At 44.6% G+C, this 13,078-nt stretch overlaps 1 protein-coding gene across 1 annotated transcript in view; it reads left to right on the top strand.

The window, feature by feature from the left end:
* CORIN (corin, serine peptidase) overlaps positions 1 to 13,078 on the top strand; it is a 562,174-nt gene that overhangs the window by 468,161 nt on the left and 80,935 nt on the right. The window lies entirely within an intron of this gene.

The raw sequence follows: 13,078 nt of genomic DNA, 5'->3' as shown, positions 1-13,078 counted from the left end.
ACATTTACCAAAATGCAGATTTTTCATAAATTGCTTCGGTGTGGATTCAGCAAAATGTTGGCTGCTGGACGCCATTTTTTCTGGACAGTGAAAGGCCATCAAAATATAAAAAAAAAAAATCCTTAAACTCAACTCTCCCATCCAGTCCCCACCGCATCTTCAGGTAGCCTCCACTCACACTGAAATCCTAGGGCCTCTCACACTTGACCTGGACTTCTGGTTTTGATGAGGGACTAGCAGGGTTTTGAGCAAGAAAGGAAATAAGGATTTCAGCTTGAGAGACTGAGTTGAAGATGCAGTGAGGACCAGATAGGTGATGGTGGGGAGTCGAGGACTGGAGAGGTGAGCGGTGAAGTGAGTATGAAGGTTTTTTTTTTTTTTTACATCTTACATATACAGTATAATGCTACGGGGTCTAGAAAAACCTAAGAGGATAATAAGGGACAACTTTCCTGAGAAAAACCACACACAAACAGGCAAATTTGAATTTTGCCTAATCCACTCATCTCTATAAATTACCCCTTTAAAAATAGATTTAGTTCTACAATCAGACATAAGCGGTCTAATGTTTATATTCCTGTTGACCGTATATTGTAGTCTTGCAATTCGTCCATCCTGCTTTATCAATATTAGATTCTTCAACGGCATTATTACTGTCATTTATATTAAAACTAACTTGAAAATGTAAATATGTGTAATGTCAATTAACAGGGTGAATCTAAATTAGCTTTGAGCAGTAATTATTTATCCTATGTAAGCCATTCGCATCCGATTATATGACTTTTCGGTTTCTCTACCGCAGGGCCGTTTTTAGGGGGGGACTGGGGGTGCGATCGCCCGGGGCGCCACCCAAGCCAGGGGGCGCCTGCAGGTCCGCACCTATCATTAGCCAAGTTGAGCTATTTGCCTCAGGCGGCAGTGCTTCCTGAAGACAGGGGGCGGCAGAGCGGCCCCCTGTCAGATAATGTGGTGCCGACTCTCCCTGTAACCCCTGCTGTGTCACTTGTCTGACTTCGGCAAGGAAGTTTTTCTGTGGGCGGAGTTTGTGCTCTGTCCCGCTGTCTCTATGGAGTCTGCTCTGTGCCTGTATTGTCTATGGAATCTGCTCTGCGTTCCCGCCTTTCATCTTCCCCTCATCAGGATCTGGGTGAGTCCAGACATGGAGCATCTGTTACTGTATGCACAGTCCCGGCCCCAGTGATGTGTATATACCCCAGTGTCTGCCCCAGTGATCTGTATATACTCCAGTGTCTGCCCCAGTGATGTGTGTATACCCCAGTGATGTGTATATACCCCAGTGTCTGCCCCAGTGATCTGTATATACTCCAGTGTCTGCCCCAGTGATATATGTGTATACCCCAGTGTCTGCCTCAGTGATGTAAATACCCCAGTGTCTGCCCCAGTGATGTGTATATACCCCAGTGTCTGCCCCAGTGATCTGTATATACTCCAGTGTCTGCCCCAGTGATATATGTGTATACCCCAGTGTCTGCCTCAGTGATGTAAATACCCCAGTGTCTGCCCCAGTGATGTGTATATACCCCAGTGTCTGCCCCAGTGATCTGTATATACTCCAGTGTCTGCCCCAGTGATATATGTGTATACCCCAGTGTCTGCCTCAGTGATGTAAATACCCCAGTGTCTGCCCCAGTGATGTGTATATACCCCAGTGTCTGCCCCAGTGATTTTGGGAGTCTTCGCTGATGTCACTTGTCATGTCCTGATTGGTGGGGGGTGAGTGATGTAATGGCACAGGAGAGGGTCGGAGGCTGCACACAGAAGTCTGCGCCGGCTCCTATAGATGATGACGGACCATTACCGGCTCACAGATGTTCGGTGAGGACGGGAGCCACTCTCGTTATTCTCATACGTTATCATCCCAAATGAAAACCATTGTTTCCTAGAATAGAGATGTATGTCTTACATACATTATTCACACACTGCAATCTTTGCAATTTGCAGATTGATAGCGCAGGGTCTGTGAGTCACTGTGTGTGAGGCCGGTTTCACACGTCCTGATATTTCTGGTACCGGAAAAAACGGTACCGGAGATATCCGTGACCGAGTGTGTAATACTTGCGACACACGTGTGGCAACCGTGTGCCGCCCGTGTGCCACATCAGTACAACACAGGAGGCCGCCGGGGAAGAAGCGCTACAGTAAGCACTGTTCCCGGGCAGCGGGTGCTGAAGACGGCTCTCATCATTCTCCCCTGCTCTGCTGGTGATCGGCGCGAGCAGGGGAGAATGATGAGCATTATATTAAGGTGAGAACAATGACAGCAAGTGGAGGCTTTTGGGACTATTACTCCTATCAACCTACACCTGCTGCCGCTAATAACAGTGACATGAGGACACATTTATCTAAGTTTATCGAAAGTTCTAAAGTATTCAGCATGTTAATGTTCGGGGGGGGGGGGGGGGGGGCGCTTTTTCGATGTTCGCCCTGTTGGCAAAATTCCCTAGAAACTGCCCTGCTCTTGCGTACTGAATGTCTGATTTTATTTAGTAACAGATTTTGAAGTGAAAACGCAGTGATGTGACTTGATTAGGATAAGGCCGTCTGACAGTCCTGGTTTCTATTGCAGGCACATCACACATTTTTAAAAACAAAGTAGGTAAATCTAAAAAGAGTGAGCGCAAATAGACCATCAGATAGAAATCCACTCCTATATTGCAAAATATCTTACTTTACCAGAACTATATGTTTGGGTTTTTTTTTGCAATCAAGTATTCTGTTGATATTTTGCCTGCATGCTTCCTAGGTTCCTAAGTGCGAACGCGTGATGTTACATAAGCCAAGGTGCTGACAAACACTGTAGTTTGTGCAATTAATTGGTTGCTGAATGCTCACTGAACCCCTGAACCTTCATGCATTGTTCACCCTCTGTTTTTAATTGGTATGTCTGCACTCTGTTTTTTCCCCTGACTTTAATTCCATGTATCATACTTCAAATTGACTGTATGCATATTGATATACCCAGTGGTGGGATTCAAATTTTTAACAACAGGTTCTGTGTTTGTGTGTAGGAAAACCACCCCCATTTTAAGCCACACCCATTATTAAGCCACACCCATTATTAAACCACATCCATTTACACGCACCTTTTCCTCAAACATATACAAGTAGGGGCGCAGTCAAACAGTTGAAAAAATAATAAATTGGAATGAGATCAGAACAGTGCACATTCTGGCCAGCGGCTCTCCTGACCCGAGTGTGACAGCTGCATATATTTCTATGCAGCTGTCTCACTTGACTGTCCGGCTGGCCAGGCTGTGCACTACATGTCTGCGTCCTAATGGAAATTAAAAGTAAAAATCACCATACCCTTCCTGCAAACTGGTGTTACTCAAGTCCCATCTATGTCAAACAATGATGATGATTTTAATTGCAGGGTTAAATTTGCATATTTCCACAACTAGAACACCACAAAAAGAATGGTTCTTGAAAATATCACAACCACAAGTATAATCGACAGAGTAATAATAATTTATTAATGTATAGTACTTATAAAATCACATCAGAACTACAAAGTGCCAAATCCCCAATAGGCAGGCAAAGGTCCCCAATAGGCTGCATTGTTCCCTAATAGGTAGCACAGGTCCCCAATAGGCAGCATTGTTCCCTATAGGCAGCACACGTCCCCAATAAGTAGCACAGGTCCCCAAAAGGCAGGCACAGGTCCCCAATAGGCAGCATTGTTCCCTATAGGCAGCACACATCCCCAATAGGCATCACAGTTCCCCAAAAGGCAGGAACAGGTCCCCAATAGGCAGCACAGTGCTGCACAGGTCCCCAATAGGCAGGCACAGGTCCCCAATAGGCAGTACAGGTCCCCAATAGGCAGCACAGGTCCCCATTAGGCAGGCACAGGTCCCTAGTAGGCAGCACAGTCCCCCAATAGGCAGGCACACAGGTCCCTAATAGGCAGCACTGCACAGCACAGGTCCCCAATAAGCAGCAGCACTGCACATATACAACTGAACTGGTGTTGGCCTGTGTGTACCACGGGCTGAAGTTGAACTGAAGACTGAAGTAAATAATCCCGCGGTGAGGCAGGTGGGCGGTGGGCCACGGTCACCACACACAGACTAGTGTCCTCCTGTCCAGGCTCAGGCGCTCAGCTCACTGGGCAGCGGCAACGGCGGGTAACTCCTGAGTCCATTCCAGCGAGCTCCAGAGTCTAGTTACCCGCCAATTATAGCCGCACTGCGCAGCAGGAATCAGTGCACGGGCAGCGGGGGCCCCCGGGGTGTGCTGTGCTGCTCTGTCCAGTAGTCAGCAGACAGAGAGCAGCATGTCAAGTATCAATGCGCGCGCGGTATCCGGCAGGAAGCAGAGCAAGAGTCCTCCTCTGCTCTTTGCCTGCAGGCAGTGCCGCCAGCAACATCAGAGGACCGGATCGCGGCTCTGGATCTCCCCTGTTCGGGGAACCGGCTGCTTTTTTAACAACCAGTTCCACCGAACCGGGGAGAACCCACTGAATCCCACCCCTGGATATACCCATGCTCCTCACACCTTCCATCTTATCCCACCTCTTTCTTCAACTTTGATGCTAGTTAACTGTCCAATTAACTGCAATCTGTTTATTGCTCCCTGCTGTGAACTGTCCTTCAACCCCCTTCTCCTCCTCCCTCCCTCACTCATCTGGCTTCATTTCATGGACATTTGAATGGTATAAGTTTGAACAGAGCAGGTCAGATATGACCTTGGTCAGATGTGACATCATTTGAAGTGACATATTTAAAGTGATACATGAGAAATATACCATATATAGTTCAGAAATCGGTCAGATGGTAAGACTAACCACTGCTTTCTTACTTTACTTGCTTTTTTTTTTTTTAAACTCTGCTCTTTAACCATGCTCACATTTGCCCTCACCGTTTTTGCTCCACTAATCTTCACTCTCCTTCGCTATCACCAAATCCCTGCACCCCTGAACCAAATATCTCCCCCTCTCTCTTACCCCCACCTCGCTTTATCTGCAGACATACTCCTTAACCTCAGACCTCTCCTACTAAAATACAATACAAGACGATCACTCTCCTACACCCACTTGCTTTCCCTTTCCCTGCTTCTTCTCACTGCTGGTGACATATCCCCCTATCTTGGCCCCCCCTGCCTCATACATCCCACTAATCCCCACCCCTATCTTTCTCACACTAAGACAAACTACCGCAATCCCTCACACTTAAAACCTGTGCCACTGACCTCCTCCCTCCCGTACCCTCTTTCTGGAGCACTTTGGAATGCTCGCTCCATCTGCAACAAGCTCCACGTGATCCACAACCTCTTTACCTCCCGCAACTTTTCCTTCCTGGCCCTCACTGAGACCTGGCTGACACCCCCTGACACGGCCTCCCCGGCCACACTGAGTTATGGCAGCCTCCACTTTACCCACACTCCTCTCCCTGGCAACAGACAAGGTGGAGGCGTGGGTTTCCTCCTTTCTAAAAACTGCTCCTTCAACCCTATCCAACCCCCACCCTCCCTTATCCTCATTTCCTTCGAGGTTCACTCTGTCTGTATTTACTATCCCTCTAATCTCCAAATGGCTTTCATATACCGGCCACCGGGCTCAGCCACTGCCTTCATCGACCAATTCTACACCTGGCTCCTCCACTTTCTGCTGACATCCCCACCATCATCATGTGGGACGTCAACACTCCCATTGACACCCCCCAGCCAGCAGCCTTCAAACTCCTGTCACTACCTCATCCTTTGGACTTACTCAGTGGTCCTCCACAGCCACCCACACAGATGGACATACATTAGACCTCATCTTCACCCGCCTCTGTTCCCTATCTAATCTCACAACCTCTCCCTTCCCCCTATCTGACTACCATCTACTCACCTTCTCATCCTTGTCCTTCTCACCTGCCCCCCATGTCCAGCCACTAGCACATCCTCGCAGAAACCTCGCACACCTAGACATCCACAGACTCTCAGACTCTCTTCTACCTCTGTCCTCCATATCTTCACTCCACAACACTGACAGTGCCACCGCTTTCTACAATGCCACCCTCACATCAGCCATAGACTCAGTCACTCCTCTCATGCATGGCAAAGTGCAACAAACCAATAGGCAACCCTGGCACAACAACCTCACTAAAAAACTTCGACAAGCATCCAGGATCGCGGAGCGGCGTTGGAAGAAAACACGCCTGCCAGATGACTTCACTGCTTTGAAACAAACTACACTTGCCTTTAAATCAGCCCTCACCTCTGCTAAACAGACCTATTTCACAAACCTTGTCTCTTCATTATCCCACAACCCAAAACAACTGTTCAGCACATTCAACTCTCTCCTCCACTCACCACTGCCACCTCCAACTCCCCTCATCTCTGCTGAGGACTTTGCCACCTACTTCAAAAACAAGATTGACCAAACAAGGCAAACCTTTACAGTTCCACCACCCCGACCACTCCACATACCAGACCTCTGCCCTTCCCTAATAACCTCCCTCTCCAACATCACTGAAGGAGAGCTTACTCACCTCCTTTCCAAATCACGCCTCACCACCTGTGCACTTGACCCCATCCCTTCCCACTTGCTCCCCAACCTCACTAACATGATCATTCCAGCCCTAACCTATCTCTTCAACCTATCCCTAACTTCTGGTACCTTCCCCTCTGCCTTCAAACATGCCACCATAACACCCATCCTCAAGAAATCAAACCTTGACCCAACTGCTATGCCCAGCTATCGCCCCATATCACTGCTCCTGTTTGCTTCCAAACTCTTATAACAGCATGTCCATGCTCAACTTTCCTCCCACCTTTCATCTAACTCCCTCCTTGACATCCTGCAATCTGGCTTCCACCCCCACCACTCCACTGAAACTGCCCTGACCAAAATTACTAATGGCTTACTCACAGCCAAAGCTAACAGACAGTTCTCCATCCTCCTCCTTCTTGACCTGTCCTCTGCCTTTGACACAGTTGACCACTGCCTACTGCTACAGATTCTTTCTTACCTTGGCATCAAAGACCTTGCCCTGTCCTGGATTTCCTCATACCTTTCTGACCGCACATTCAGCGCTTCCCACTCCCACACTACCTCCTCATCCCGCCCCCTCTCTGTTGGAGTCCCCCAAGGCTCTGTCCTGGGACCCCTACTTTTTTCCATCTATACTCTTGGCCTAGGAGAACTCAAAGTTCCATGGCTTCCAATACCACCTGTATGCAGATGACACTCAGATCTACCTCTCTGGCCCAGATGTCACCTCTCTACTGTCCAGAATCCTGGAGTGTCTATCAGCCATATCCTCCTTTTTCACCTCTCGCTTCCTAAAACTCAACGTAGACAAAACTGAACTCATTATCTTTCCTCCATCTCACGTATCTTCCCTATCCAATCTATTATGGTAAACGGCATCACGCTCTCCCACACCTGAAATCCGCTGCCTCGGAGTAACTCTCGACTCTGCCCTGTCCTTCAAACCACACGTCCAATCTCTTGCCACCTCCTGTCGCCTCCAACTCAAAAATATTTCCAGAATCCGTCCCTTCCTCAGTCCTCAATCTACTAAAACTCTTGTACATGCCCTCATCATCTCCCGCCTTGACTACTGCAACACTCTCCTCTGTGGCCTCCCTGCTAACTCTCTTGCACCACTCCAGTCTGTCCTCAATTCTGCTGCCCAACTAATCCATCTCTCTCCTCGCTATTCCCCTGTCTCCCCCCTCTGCAAATCCCTCCATTGGCTCCCAATTCCCCATCCAATCCAGTTCAAACTATTAACACTGAGCTACAAAGCCATCCACAACCTTTCTCCTCCCTATATCTCTGAACTAATCTCCCAATTCACGTAATCTTCGATCCTCCCAAGACCTCCTACTCTCCTCCACACTTTTTCGTTCCTCATAGTACTAGTCTCATCCACTAAATCGCTGTGGATTTCCACTGGGAATATATAGCATTATTCATGTGTATTTGGTATTTTAAACCCCATTCACATTTAGTGGAATATATCAATTTGGACTTCAGGGCTGTTCACATTTGCTGCATTTCAATTTGTGGGTTTGTCATTGATTTTCACATCACAATTTGCAATGCTGCAGACTAAAATTTATCATTAACTGTGTCAGCATCAAGATATATAATGATATATAAAAGTTTGGACACCCCTAATTAAAATTGCTGTTATTGTGAACAGTTAAGCAATTTTAAAAAAATCGCTAAGTTAAAAAAAAAAAAAAAATCCCTAATAAATTCATTTTTTGGAAATAAAAAAACAATAAAAGTACACATATTTGGTATCGCCGCGTCCGTAACGACCCACCCTATAAAGCTGTCCCATTAGTTAACCCCTTTAGCAAACCCCTTAAAAAATAAAAATAAAAAACGAAGCAAAAAAAATGAGTTATTATCATACTGCCGAACAAAAAGTGCAATAACGCACGATCAAAAAGATGCATATAAATATCCATGGTACCGCTGAAAACGTCATCTTGTCCCACAAAAAACAAACTGCCATACAGCATCATCAGCAAAAAAATAAAAAAGTTATAGCTCGCAGAATAAAGCGATGCAAAAATAATTTTTTTATATAAAATTGTTTTCATTGCATAAAAGCGCCAAAACATAAAAAAGACAAATGAGGTATCGCTGGAACCATACAGACCCAAAGAATAAAAGCGCTTTATTAATTTTACCGCAGGTGGAACGGTGTAAACGCACCCCCCAAAAGAAATTCATGAAACGCTGGTTTTTGTTCATTCTGCGTCCCAAAAATCGGAATAAAAAGCGATCAAAAGATGTCACATGCCCAAAAATTATACTAATAAAAACGTCAACTCGTCCCGCAAAAAATAAGACCTCACATGACTCGGTGCATCAAAATATGGAAAAATTATAGCTCTCAATATGTGGTGATGCAAAAACTATTTTTACAATAAAAAGCGCTTTTTAGCGTGCGACAGCTGCCAAAAATAAAAGCCCGCTATAAATAGTAAATCAAACCCCCCGTTATCACCCCCTTAGTTAGGGAAAAATAATAAAATTAAAAGAAAATGTATTTATTTCCATTTTCCCATTAGGGCTAGGGTTAGGGCTAGAGTTAGGGCTGAGATTAGGGTTAGGGGTGTGTTGGGGTTAGGGTTGGAGTTAGAATTGGGGAGTTTCCACTGTTTGGGCACATCAGGTGCTCTCCAAACGCAACATGGCGTCTGATCTCAATTCCAGCCAATTCTGCATTGAAAAAGTCAAATGGTGCTCCTTCCCTTCCAAGCTCTGCCATGCGCCCAAACAGTGTTTTACCCCCACATATAGAGTATCAGCCTACTCAGGACAAATTGCAAAACAACTTTTGGGGTCCAATTTCTCCTGTTACCCTTAGGAAATTAAAAAATTGGGGGCAAAAATATCATTTTTGTGGAAAAAAATTATTTTTTTATTTTCACGCCCGGGCATTATAAACTTCTGTGAAGCCCTTGGGGTTAAAAGTGCTCACCACACATCTAGATAAGTTCCTTAGGGGGTCTAGTTTCCAAAATGGTGTCATTTGTGGGGGGTTTCCACTGTTTAGGTACATTAGGGGCTCTCCAAAGGCAACATGACACCCGCAGACCATTCCATCAAAGTCTGCATTCCAAAACGTCACTACTTCCCTTCCGAGCCCCGACGTGTGCCCATACAGTAGTTTTCTCCCACATATGAAATATCAGCGTACTCAGGACAAATTGGACAACAACTTTTGGGGTCCAATTTCTCCTGTTACCCTAGTTTCCAAAATGGTGTCATTTGTGGGGGGTTTTCACTGTTTTGGTACATCAGGGGCTTTCCAAACGCAACATGGTGTCCGATCTCAATTCCAGCCAAAAATGTCAAATGGCGCTGCTTCCCTTCCGAGCTCTGCCATGCGCCCAAATAGTGGTTTACACCCACATATGGGGTATCAGCGTACTCAGGACAAATTGCACAATAACTTTTAGGGTCCTGTTACCCTTGGGAAAATAAAAATTGGGGGTGAAAGATCATTTTTGTGGAAAAAATATGATTTTTTAATTGTACAGCTGTACGTTATAAACTTCTGTGAAGCCCTTGTGGGTTCAAAGTTCTCACCACATATCTAGATAAGTTCCTTGGGGGGTCTAGTTTCCAAAATGGTGTCACTTGTGGGAGGTTTCCACTGTTTAGGTACATCAGGGGCTCTCCAAACGTGACATGGCGTCCGATCTGAATTCCAGCCAATTTTGGATTGAAAAAGTCAAACGGCGGTCCTTCCCTTCTGAGCTCTGCCATGCACCGAAACAGTGGTTCCCCCCTACATATCAGGTATTCGGGTACTCAGGACAAACTGCTCAATTACTTTTGCAGTCCAATTTCTCCTGTTACCCTTGGTAAAATAAAAAAAATTGAACCTGAAGTATTTTTTTTGTGAAAAAAAGTTAAATGTTCATTTTTTTTTAAATATTCAAAAAATTCCTGTGAAGCACCTGAAGGGTTAATAAACTTCTTGAATGTGGTTTTGAGCACCTTAAGGGGTGCAGTTTTTAGAATGGTGTCACTTTTGGGTATTTTCTATCATATAGACCCCTCAAAGTGGCTTCAAATGTGATGTGGTCCATAAAAATAAAATGGTGTTGCAAAAATGAGAAATCGCTGGTCAACTTTTAACCCTTATAACTTCCTAACAAAAAAAGAATTTTGGTTCCAAAATTGTGCTGATTTAAAGTAAACATGTGGGAAATGTTACTTATTAAGTTTTTTGTGTGCCGTATCTCTGTGATTTAAGGGCATAAAAATTCAAAGTTGGAAAATTGCAAAATTTTCAAAATTTTCACCAAATTTCCATTTTTTTCACAAATAAACGCAAGTTATATGAATGAAATTTTACCACTAGCATGAAGTACAATATGTCACGAGAAAACAGTGTCAGAATCACCGGGATCCATGGAAGCGTTTCAGAGATATTACCTCAAAAAGGGACAGTGGTCAGAATTGTAAAAATTGGCCCGGTCATGAACGTGCAAACCACCCTTGAGGGTTAAGGGGTTAATAGTTGTTGAGATTTTCTTTTCCTGAAATTCTGTGCCCTTTATTCTCCATGCATACCTTTGATCATTGTGGCCAAAGAGTTTTATTTCAACCTAATCAATCCACAGGACTTGTTATCAAAATACATCAGGCTTGTTTAGATGTTCTTTTGCATACTTCTGATGCTGAATTTTATGGTGAGGGCGCAGGAGAGGTTTTCTTCTGATGACTTTTCCATGAAGGTCATATTTGTGCAGGTCTCTCTGAACAGTAGAACAATGTACCATAACGCCAGATTCGACTACATCTTTCGGAAGGTCTCTTGCAGTCAAACGGGGGTTCTAATTTGCCTCTCTATTAATCCTGCAAGCAGCTATTTTATGAGTATATGTGTTTGTCTCTTTTTTTCATTTTGTCATTTTGTCATTGGGAGAGGAGGTTATCATTTCCAGATAGCTTTGGCCAATTAATTTGATGTTTTTGAAAAGTCATACATTGTTTAATTTTGTCACAAATGTACTCCCCCTGTAGTGATTTTATGTCTTCCAGATAATTTGGAGCATATAACAAAACGTGTGACTTTTAACGCTAAGTAGTTGCAAAAAAAGGTTAAAGAAAAAAATGAAGACCATATTTGAATTTATGAACTGTGTGTGCTATTTTGAAGAATTTGATCCAATTAAACACAAATACCACATGACAAAGAAGAAACTTGACTTAAAAAAACCCTCAACTGATGTATCGGGCCCAAAATTATATAGAAGCTACATGTGCTGCGACTGATGCATCTTTGTTTCTAAATGTTAATTAAAATATTCACAAATTTCTATTGAGTTTACTGGTTGCGTTAAGAGTTCGGACTATTCTGTTTACTATGCTCCATTCAGGCTATGTGCCCACGTTGCGTGTTAAAACACTCACTGAAAACCGGACTCCTTCCCAGAAATCGCGCGTTTTTTCCGGGCGATTTCACCGCGATTTTACCGCGATTCTGTTCGCGATTTTGCCGCGATTTTCTCAAGCACTTTCCAAGCGATTTGAAGCATCGCTTGGAAAGTGATTGACAGGTTGGTCACACTCGTCAAACATAGTATTTGACAAGTGTGAGCAGCTTTTTACTATTGAGGCTGCCTATGCGGCATCAATAGTAAAAGATAAAATGTTAAAAATGATAAAAAAAAATAAAAAATCGGGGTATATTTACCTTCCGAAGTCCCGCGCTGCCATCCCGGGCCACAGCGTTCCCAGTAATGCCTTGCGAGACCTGTGATGACGTTGGTCTTGCGTTACTATAGCGATCTCGTGAGACCGCTAGAGTCACGCGAGACTACATCATCACAGGACCTTGCCGCAAGGCATTAGTGGGAACGCTTTGGCCGGGAATGCAGCGTGGGACGTCGGAAGGTAAATATACCCCGATTTTTTTTTTTATTCTTTTTTTTACAGGGGTATGGTACCCAGGGCCTGGAGGACAGTCTCCTCTCCTCCACACCGTGGGTACCAACCGCACATGAGACGCTTAACTTCGCGCATAGTGGGCATAGCCACATGCGGGAAGTAAGCGATTCTTATGGGTGCGGAATCGCGGCAATTCTTTGCGATTCCGCACAAAAGAATGACCATGCTGCGATTTTTTTCTGCGATGCGTTTCCGCCGCGGAAAAAAGCGCAGCATTAGCACAGCATGTGCGGAATGCCATAGGAATGCATGGGGGGCATTCTGTACACGATTTTTAAACGTTTTCACAGCGTTTTCGCACCGAAAATCGCGGCAAAAAAGCTTAAAAATCGCATTGTGGGCACACAGCCTCAATTAGTTTTTATATCCAGTGCATGTTAAAAAATATGATACATATATACATATTTTGAGAAATATACTTCCTCCTCCATTATTTTGTTTCCCAATATATTTTCTCTTCCAGTGGGAGAGAACAGACTGAATTATCTTCCCTTATAACTCCTGTCTCATTGTGATTAAATCCAAGGGGTAATTATACCGTAATTTTCTTTTCACATATTTCCCAGAGGAGCATTGCGGCTTAAAAGTCTTCTGACCTTGGCATGTCAGGCTCTGCAAGGAAAAATGTTACCCCTTGGA

The sequence above is a fragment of the Dendrobates tinctorius genome, unplaced genomic scaffold (genome assembly GCF_039654945.1).
Source record: "Dendrobates tinctorius isolate UK_male_01 unplaced genomic scaffold, ASM3965494v1 ptg000079l, whole genome shotgun sequence".
Taxonomy (NCBI): Eukaryota; Metazoa; Chordata; class Amphibia; order Anura; family Dendrobatidae; genus Dendrobates; species Dendrobates tinctorius.
Note: the sequence above shows the minus strand (reverse complement) of the source record. Positions and strands in the feature narration are given on the sequence as shown.